Source organism: Artibeus jamaicensis, unplaced genomic scaffold (assembly GCF_021234435.1).
Source record: "Artibeus jamaicensis isolate MK-2021 breed Jamaican fruit bat unplaced genomic scaffold, CSHL_Jam_final contig_774, whole genome shotgun sequence".
Classification (NCBI taxonomy): Eukaryota; Metazoa; Chordata; class Mammalia; order Chiroptera; family Phyllostomidae; genus Artibeus; species Artibeus jamaicensis.
In genome coordinates this window covers 67,769-78,074 of record NW_026521963.1, presented here as the reverse complement: position 1 = coordinate 78,074, position 10,306 = coordinate 67,769, and the positions used below count along the sequence as shown (strand labels likewise).

Here is a 10,306-nt window from a genome sequence, read left to right as displayed (position 1 = left end):
GCCTTTGGAGAGGCTGGTATGGTCAAACTATGAAAATATGGTTGAATTTGAGCTCTCTTTATGTTTTACTTCTCTAGATTCTAAGCAAAGAGGAAGTGGTATAGAAAGAACTTGGCACAGATCATTTTTCTCATTCCAGCACCTACATTACTCTCTTCCCAATTTCGCTCCACTCAGCTGTTCCAATTGCCACTCCACTTTAGTGAGTGAATTCTGAGTATCAAACACCAATGTTCAATGTTGTAAGTTCTTCTCATATGATCAGTTCACTCTTTTCCTTTTGCTTGTGGTAGAAAAAAGATTAAACTAGACTTTTTCTAGCATGGAATTATGTGGTTATTGTATTGATTAAAATGCATTAATATCTTTAAAACCTTAGATTATTGATTTAAGGGTATATCATGCAAGCACTTCTAGAACACACAAGGAAGTGGCTACTGTCCCAAGAAGACCCAAGAATGACCCATATTCCCAAGTTGGTGGGTCCCACATTCTGTGCTTCTTAATTTTCTGTGTCCTTGGTTACATGAACTTGGAGCAGAGGGCAATTATGTGATCATTTCTCCAAGATTAAAAAAGTGATTTCATTCGCTGGGTGTCTTTTAGCTTTCACCTGCCCCATAGATCTGTCCATGAAACACCTGCAAGGACAACATTCAGCTTGCTGACGCCTGCCATGATGAGGAATACCCTGATCCTACTCCTGATCTGCCCAGACCAAAAGGCTACATATTGTATAAGTGGGGCTACACCAACAAAGCTTCAACCGGAACTAGGATCATTATGTCAAGACGAAGACAAGATGGTAAGGAACTCTCTGAGCCAACAGTGGCTCACCCCATCTGGCCCTTTTTATATGCTTCAGGCCTCTATCTGTGCCTCCATGAAAAGTACCTGAAAGATATCACAAGACTAAATGAATCAACCAAAACAAGTTAGCTGCTTTTCTGGTGAATACTGCTAGCATCCCACTGGGATCAGAGAAGTGTCATAGGTCCCTAACTCCTTAGCTTCTCTTGGACCAGCTCACAACAGGGACGCCACACAGTGCTCTCCGTCCCCTTGGGTTTTGGGTACTTCACAGAATTAATTATCTTTGATTTAACACATCTCGAGAATGTCCCAACCTACAGCTAAGAATAGCAGAATGTTCATTCCCAGGACATTGATGAAATTACAAGAATGCCTTTCTTATGAGTTGTATGAGCAAGTAAAAGAGGCAGACACTAGCAGCATATTCTGACATACAAGGAAAGGGGATGCTACCTGGTTGTTATTAGCTCTGTTTGGTGTTCTGTGAATGTAGCTTCCCAGACTGACATATACTGGCATGATCACGATCTTAACACACAATTCTTGTCCTTTTTTCTCAGAATGAACAAAAATAAAAAGCTGTCTAATACAATGCAGCAAAAAGTGAAAATTGAACAGGTGCAGTGATGGCAAGAGGCATTATTCAACACATTCAAAGCATTTTTTTTGGGGGGGGGCTCTAAACAGAGTTCCCATCGCCTTTTTCTAGCCATCCCCTGCTGGAGAGATGTGGATGAAGTAGACAGAAACACCCTCAGCAACTGGAAAAAAACAACCAGGTAAGCACTAGGATACATGATACATGACCCATTCTGCTTCTTTTTTCTCCCTCTTTTTCCTTTGCCCTTTCCATCCTACCCTATAGCCAACTGGGAGCCTATCTTTCACAAATAGTCCTATTCCAACAATTATGATACTGCCCTGCTTGGGTGACCAAAAGAGACAGAGGCCCATGTCCATTAAATCTTACAGACAATAAGAGACACATGCTATCAGGAGAACAGAGCACAAGAATCAACAGTGACTTCTCTTCAAATAATTCCACAATGATTCGTTTCAACCTCCAGCCTTTGCAGGAGACACACATGCACTCACACAGATGCACAAAATGGGAATAGCACACTCATAGCCTCACACTGCATTAAAAGGATGTGACTGCAACCAAACTAATTTCTCTGCTGTTTATGGAATCTCCAGAAGAGAGAGCCTGCTTTATTCTGCATTGTCTTTTATTTTGTACAGTTTAGATTTATTTTTCAATAAGTAGTATATTCACATGGCTTAAACTTCTCACTGTATTGTACACCTAAAACTAATGTAAACAATATAAGATGATATATATCAACCTACTTTAAAAAAAAACACAGTGTGAGAAAAAATGTACTAAAAACTACACATGAAAATCTTCCTCCCTCTCCTGGGTCTCATCCACCCAGTCTCCATACATCTAACAAGTAATCACTGTTACTAGCTTCCTGTTTGCTCTCAATATTTTTTCTTGTTTATGCTATTACAGTTGTCCCCACTTGTCCCCCAGTTGACCACCTCCACTTAGTTCCTTGTCCCCCCACCTTAGGCCGTCACCACACCATTGTCCATGTCCATGGGGCCTGCATATATGTTCTTTGACTAATTTTTAACAAACATACTAATCAACAAAATGTATATTAGTTTGGGAGGTGGGATTAAAATGTTTATGTTTGGAATAAGCATGGGAATAGTAACAGAAACAGGAAAAAATATTCCCAAATATGGGAATTTGTTGATCACTCAGTTCCCCACCAATACCTTCTTCCTTCTGTTTTTACACTGGTTGCTTCCACTCCTTTGGTCTGGATGTTTCTTTCCTCATCAGTGGGAAACACAGGTCCTCTAAATTGCACTTCCATTTTCAAACTGAACCTGAGTCTAGGAAACATCCAGGTGAATTTCACCAAAAATCATTATTGACCACAGAAATTTATGTGTTAAAACAGCACACAGCTAATATAAAACATAAGAACAAATTTGTTTTGAGTGGTAGGAGTTATAGTTTATGACAAGCCTGGAAAATGCCCACTGCCCCCATAGGAAAAGGAAGGACACTGCATTGAATGAGTTTGATGTTTTGATAAAGTACTTTGTATTCATAATGCGCAACATGGCCTAAAAGTTGGGACTAAACTGTAGAAAACAGGAAAGAAAGGAGGACGTGAGGTTTCTGGTCTGTGATTCAGGGATCTAAGACGAAAGCTGGTAGGGGAATGAGGGCTGAGGTTTCTGTGTCTGCTGAGCCAGAAGTGGTCAAGAGACAAGGTTGAGGAGAGTGGAGATTCTGAAACCTTTTGATCTGCCTTAGTCAATAGACCTTCTGTCCTGAGTGAGGGAGAGGTGAGGGTCAGCTTTGGGCAGTGGAAAAGGTAACACCTACCAAGGCCAGGAAACTATAGAAGTGATCCTATTCATAAGGGCCATTGGGAGAGGTCAACCAATGCAGCCATGTACTGAACCCCACTAATCCATCCACTACACCTAGAGCTCGCTCTATGGGGTATGGAGAATACAACATCTAATGAACACAGGCCCTGAATAGTGTGAAGACCCTTGGGAGAACATGGGGAAGACACCATTTACTATGATCATATCTGGGCCAGTTGCACACAAGTGGATGATCTTGGGGATTTCAGCTGCTAGCAGACAAGATATGGTGATTTATGGAGACCATGTAGAGGGTGGAGAGCATGGTTCTTGGAACTATATGACTGAGACTAGATCCAGTTCTGCTCATGCTGAATATGATCACCCATTTTTCTATTGTGGGTAATGTTCTTTACTTATAATTATTAAATTAATAATAAATTAATATTTACTTACAATTATTAATAACTCCTTTAAGAATATTAATTCTTTCTATAATGTATGTCAAAATCAGCTTTTCACTTTTTTGCTTGCTTTCTTTTTACTGTGTGTGTGACTATTCCCATTAAGAGGAGAAAATTTTAATTCAATTTGATGAAACCAATTTTCCTTTCCATTATTGTTCCTTCCATTCCTTTTTATTAGAAAGGCCACCCTTCTCCTGATATTAAATAACTATTGTGCTTTATTTTCTTCTGATTGCTTTGCAGTTATATCTGTAGATCTAATGTTTTAGTTACCTGAATTTCATTCAGCGAACACTGTGAGAAATGAATCTAAATTAGTTTTCCACAGAGAGTGAACTAGCTTTTCCCAGCATCATTTGTTCAACCTCCCCTTTCCTGCCATTTGGCAATGCTGCCTTCAATAGAACAAAACCTGATGTGTATTGGGCTCTGTTTCTGGGTTTCCTATTTTTGCCTCTGGGGAAGGACATTTTAAATTATATTTTATTGATGATGCTATTATAGTTTTCCCAATTTCCCCCCCTTTATCTCCATTCCATCCTGCATACCCCAACCCTCCAGCATTCTACCCTTAGTTCATGTCCATGGGTTGTACATAGAAGTTATTTGAGTCTTCTGTTTCCTATACCATTTTGACCGCTCCCTGTCTATTTAATGCTTACCAATTATGCTTCTTCTTCCCTGTACATTTCCCACCCTATTCTTCCCCTCCTCCTCCCCACTAAAAACCCTCCATGTGATGTTCATTTCTCTGATTCTGTTTCCTGTTCCAGTTGTTTACTTCGTTTTTGTTTTCATTGTTTTTCTTTCTTTTATTTTTTTAGGTTTCTTTGGTGATAGTTGTGAGTTTGTTGTGATTTTACTGTTCATAGTTTTCATCTTCCTTTTCTTAGATAAATCTCTTCAACATTTCATATAATTATGGCTTGGTGATGATGAACTCCTGTAACTTGATTTTATCTGGGAAGCACTTTATCTGCCCTTGCATCCTAAATGAAAACTTTGTTGGATAGAGTATTTTTGGATGTAGGTCCCTGCCTTTGATGACTTGGAATATTTCTTTCCAGCTCCTTCCTGCCTGTAAGGTTTCTTTTGAGAACTCCTTCCTTTCCTCTTGCTGCTTTTAAGATTGTCTCTTGTCTTTATTCTTGGGTAACTTAATGATAATGTGCCTTGGTGTGTTCCTCTTTGGGTCCAATTTCTTTGGGACTCTCTGGTCTTCCTGGACTTCCTGAAAGTCTTTTTCCTTTGCCAGACTGGGGAAGTTTTCCTTCATTATTTGTTCAAATAAGTTTTCAGTTTCTTTCTGTTGTTCTGCACCTTCTGGCACACCTCCAATTTAGGTATTCCATGCAGTTTGATTTTCTGGCAATTCTGGTTGTTTCTTGATTTTAGATTGGTTGTTTTTCTCTTTTTGGCTTTGTGAGGAAGTAAAGGGTTTCTATCTATGCCTCCATCATGGCCTGAACTCCTTCTGGTGAAGATTTTAATGAGAGGAGAGCAGCAAGCAATATGCCCTGGGATACCTACAGACAAAATGAAAACAGTTTGGTGAGAGATATTCATGGTCAGTGAGTGGATAGGACACAAGATGCCATTGTCACCTGAGGAGTAGTTATTTCAGTGAGTGCTAGTAGGGTTGACAGATTCACAGGACATATTTTACTTTGGAAGAAAACAATTAGCAAAGGGTGGGGGACTAAACCTGTGGGTCAATTCCTCACCTGAAACACTGTTCCAGTCCCAGAATTTCACTGAGAAAAAATATATTTGCTTTGTTTGACATCTTTATGTCTCTGTAATGATGTTTCCTACATATTCTTTTGGCCAAAACTCCATTAAATCAAAGCTACGTATGACTTACTAATAAAAACATTCAGACTGTTTCCTATGCCTGATGTTACCGTTATTCAACTTTACTTTCTCTTTTTTCTATTCTATGGGGTTTATTCATTCACGTGCTAGACACTCACTCAGTATCTATGTCATACCATGCTCATGGCTAATGCTACATTTTAAAGATGAGTAAGAAAGGCACTTCTCTGCCTACTCTCAAGCTGCTCACTCCAGTGAGAGTGCGAAGGACACAGGCAAGTAACTCAATGGACACAATTCAGAGAAAAATCTTCTGTGATGGGGAAGGCACAGGGACATGAGGGGCATGAATCTGAGTTTGTCGAAAGAAGATAAGTCAGAGAAGGCTTTCTAGAAGAAGTAGCATCTAAGCCGACGTCTCAAGTTTGGCTAGACAGATAAATGAGAGAGGGAAGAATATTTAGGCCCAAGGAATAAGTTGAGCAGAATCTTAGGGTGGATTAATATTACAAGGTCCACATGAACACTACAAGAGTTATGCCAACAAACACCTCCAGCCTAGCCCTGAAATGTGTGCATTAGGTTGATGCTTATATAACATTAAAAAACAAACAAACAAACAAATGCTCTCCCGTTAGAGACAAATCTTTGTTTTCCCACAGAACCAAACACAGACACTTGCTAATATTCCATTAAACTACACAAAACTGCCATTTTTATAGTCCCCAAGCAGTTAAATGTTGGATATTTCATATGATTCCACCTCATACAAGAAGATCAACATTGGCATGTTGAGTGGCAAGTCTCAGAATCCACAATCCAGGGCTTATCAACCTCATTCAATTATTCCTCCTTTCTGCTTACAGATAAATGGCATGGGAAAACCTGACCAGCGTCTCTGAATTTTTCCTGCTGGGGCTTTCAGAGCAGCCAGAGCAACAGGAGGTCCTCTTTGGGCTCTTTCTGTCCATGTACCTGATCACAGTGGCAGGAAACCTCCTCATCATCCTGGCCATCATCACTGACACTCAACTCCACACACCTATGTACTTCTTTCTGGCCAACCTCTCTCTCACTGACACTGGTCTTGTGTCCAGCATAGTCCCCAAGATGCTGGCAAATATATGGATCCAGAATCAGCTCATCTCATATGCAGAGTGTCTATCACAACTATACTTTTTTATACTGTTTGCATTTCTAGACGCATTCCTCTTAGCAGCCATGGCCTATGACCGCTATGTAGCCATATGTCACCCACTCCATTACACCATGGTCATGAGCCCTGGGCTCTGTGTCCTCCTAGTGTCTGCATCCTGGATCATGAGTGGCCTCTCTTCCCTCATACACACACTGTTGATGAACAGCCTGTCCTTCTGTGCAGATAACAGGATTCCACACTTCTTTTGTGACATTAACCCTCTTCTGAGACTGTCCTGCACAGACCCCATCATCAATGAGCTGGTGATCACCAGCATTGGAATTCTCACAGACCTGGTGTGTTTGCTTTGTCTTATTATCTCTTATGCATACATTTTCTCAACAATCTGGAAGATCCCCTCCATTCAAGGGAAGCAGAAAGCCCTTTCTACCTGCAGCTCTCACCTCTCTGTGGTCTCTCTATACTTTGGGACTACCTCTTCTGTTTATCTCAGTCCCCCCTCAACCCACTCATCACCAAATGGTGCAGTTGCATCAGTGATGTACACAGCAGTAACCCCAATGCTGAACCCCTTTATCTACAGCTTGAGGAACAGAGACATCAAATCTTCCCTGAGAAAGCTAATTTGGGTGAGGAAAATTTATTCCCCTCAGTGGTAGTGACTTCACATCCTGTATGGGGGTGCCCCATCAGTTGTACTCACAAGTAAGCAGTGAAGAGCAAGAGAGGGAGAGGAAGTAGAAATCTACTTCTAGGACCTGTGACCTGAACTTAATTTTCATTCCTAACCCATAAGAGTGCATCAGAACAAACTCATTTTCACATCAATATTTTTAGCTAAAGTTCTTAAAACCATGCTGTCTTAAACTCATTGCCATACTGGTATATAATGTGATAAAAGATGTGCTTGAAAACCTTTGAAAGAAAAGAAAACAACTCATGACCACCAGGGATATCTGATTGTGCTGTTGTATGTGGCTGAGAATCAACTCCAGGGAAAGACAGCTTTTTTTTTCCCTCATCATTGTGACCTGCATACCTTGGGTGCCCTTACCAACTGTGCCTTTCACACTGGGACTCCCTGTGTATGCAACCCCCATGCTGAAGGAGCAGAAGCTAAGACCGGGAAGAATTTGATGGAGTATATAGATTGACCTGCTGCCATATTTTATCAATCACTCTAGAATCTCATCACTGTTAACATCTTCAATGTCATGTGAAAATCTTCATTTTTACTTTTGGGAAAACTTTTCCAAGTTAATTTTACCTTAGCTGCCCCAATGCTTACCACTTGGCATAATGCCTGGTCCTCTTAATGTGCTCTATATACCACTGGCATGATTGTAATCATACAGCTAGGGGCCAGGAAAGAATGGTTTTATGGATACTTCTCAATTGCTTACTAGAGTCATCGACACCCCCTACTAGAAGTTCTCAGTCCCCAGTCTCTCCCCACTCCACCTTTCTGCACACCACAATCATACTGATCTCCAAAGAATATGGTTGCTTATAGTATTATGACTCCCATCCTATTAGAATGCTCTAGCAGCTCTCTGCTACTGGCAGAATAAAGTTCAAACTATTTTTCCTATTGTTCAGGTCACCATCACCAGTTCACAACTTATATGTCCACAGTGAGCCCACTCTGTTCTATATTCCTCCCAAGATCAACCCAGGCCAATATTTTCATAATACATTGATTATTATCGATGGTTACCAAAAGACAACATCTGCAAAAGTTGTTGGAAAGATGAGTCAGTAAAAGTTGGGAAAAATATATAAACAATAAGATATACCACAACCGCCCTGGCTGCTGTAGCTCAGTGGATTGAGCGCGGGCCTGTGAACCAGACAATCGCGGGAGGGGTTCTGGCTGGTTCCTGAGGCCAGTTCCCAGCAGGGGAGAGAAAGGCACATACATTGATGTCTCTCTCCCTCTCTCCTTCCCTTCCCCTCTGTATAAATCTGATAACCACAACAATTAGATTCTGTAAGAAAATAAAAGGCTATTAATTTCATTCTTGTCCATTTCCCTTTAAGAATCTGGTTGCACACTACAGTGACATAGGTTGTGATTACTGCAGATAATATCTCACCAGGGAAAGTCAGTTGTGGATAGCCAGCTCACCTGCTCCCTACTTACCTTAAGGTAAGCTCACACACTCCTTCTGACAATAACAAGTAGTGTAGCAAAGCAGTAGACATCATTGCCTCTAGAGTTAGGCTAAAGCAAGTTCAAATATTGGCTTTGCTGCTTGTAAGCTGCATGAATCTGGGAAAATACTTACCTTTCAAAGCAAGTATAACCTACCTTATTGTGTCATCAGGATGTAGAGTTTGAGCAAAATATGTAGAACATTGTTGTGATGATTTAAATATGCATGTAAGCAAGCAAATGGTTTATTCATAATATGTAGTATATCCAATAAATGTTAGCTTTTGTAGTGGTATTACCTGTTAAAATTAAAGGTGAGCAGCAGCAGATAATGTTCATTCACTCTCAAAACTGCTAATAAGGAATTGTCTATATCTGCATTCTAAAACCAGAAGGAATCCTGTGCTTAAATCATTCTTTTGGAGAACATGGTGGGGTTTAATGTAGGATCATTCACTTAGCAGGATCCGTGTGCTGGGAAGATTTCAGTCTACCTCTGAAACCATGCTTACTGCATACTTAAATTTAAAGTAAAAATTATCCACTTCACTTTAAAATGCACAGGTTTGCACCATTCCATATGCATCTTTCACTATTTAAGTTTATATTCACCAATCATTTTAGTTACACTTTTTAACTTACACAGTATTTATATTTTATATATGAATGTCCCTGTAATGATGCAGTTTGTACATTTGTCAGAATTATACTTTCTGAGATGTGCCAACACACCCTTACTTCGTAGTTTTGTCAGAGACTGACTGACCATACTGCCTAAGGATTGATTCAAATTTTTGAATGTGATAAATCACAATTCCAGCAACCATGACTTTTTATGTGATTTGTTCTCCTAGCCTACATTCTTAAAAATAAATATGTCACATGTACTTATGGAGAGTTTAAAGTTCGTGTTCTATTCTGCCAAATTGTTATCAAAACATAACTATCTCCCCAAGGTTGCATCACTACTGTTTCATTTTGTTATTCACTATACTAGCAGCAAACTTACTAGCATTTTACTATATATGCTTCATAAATATATAATAACACAAAGTAATTATTGGTAAGAGTGATAATTTTGCCATTAGCATTGAAAACTGAAAATTATTTCCACCAACTAGGGTTACAACAAATTTTCTATATTATTACTACTTACTCACCAGAGGATTTAAAAACAGACATGTGTAAATGAAGTATATGGTACCCTCATCTCAAATTTGAAGAACCATTGTTTCTTTTTCATAAAAATTGTATGTATTTAAGGTGTAAAACATGATAATTAATAGATATGGGCAAAGTAAAATCATCACCATGGGCAAGTTAATTAACATATCAATCTCACATAATTACCAATTTTTTCCCTCTGGTGTGGGCATGTGACACCTATTCTCACATAGCAAATTACCAGTTTTCAGTACAGTATTACTAACTGCAGTTCTCATGCCACATGTTAGATCCCTAGAACTTATTTATCCTACAAAGCTGGAATTTTGAAACCTT

The 10,306-nt window shown here is 39.5% G+C and overlaps 1 pseudogene; it reads left to right on the top strand.

Moving 5' to 3' along the window:
• Window positions 1–6,245: 6,245 nt before the first annotated feature.
• LOC119055645 (olfactory receptor 1G1-like) lies at window positions 6,246–7,310 on the top strand (annotated as a pseudogene).
• The last annotated feature ends 2,996 nt before the right edge of the window (window positions 7,311–10,306 follow it).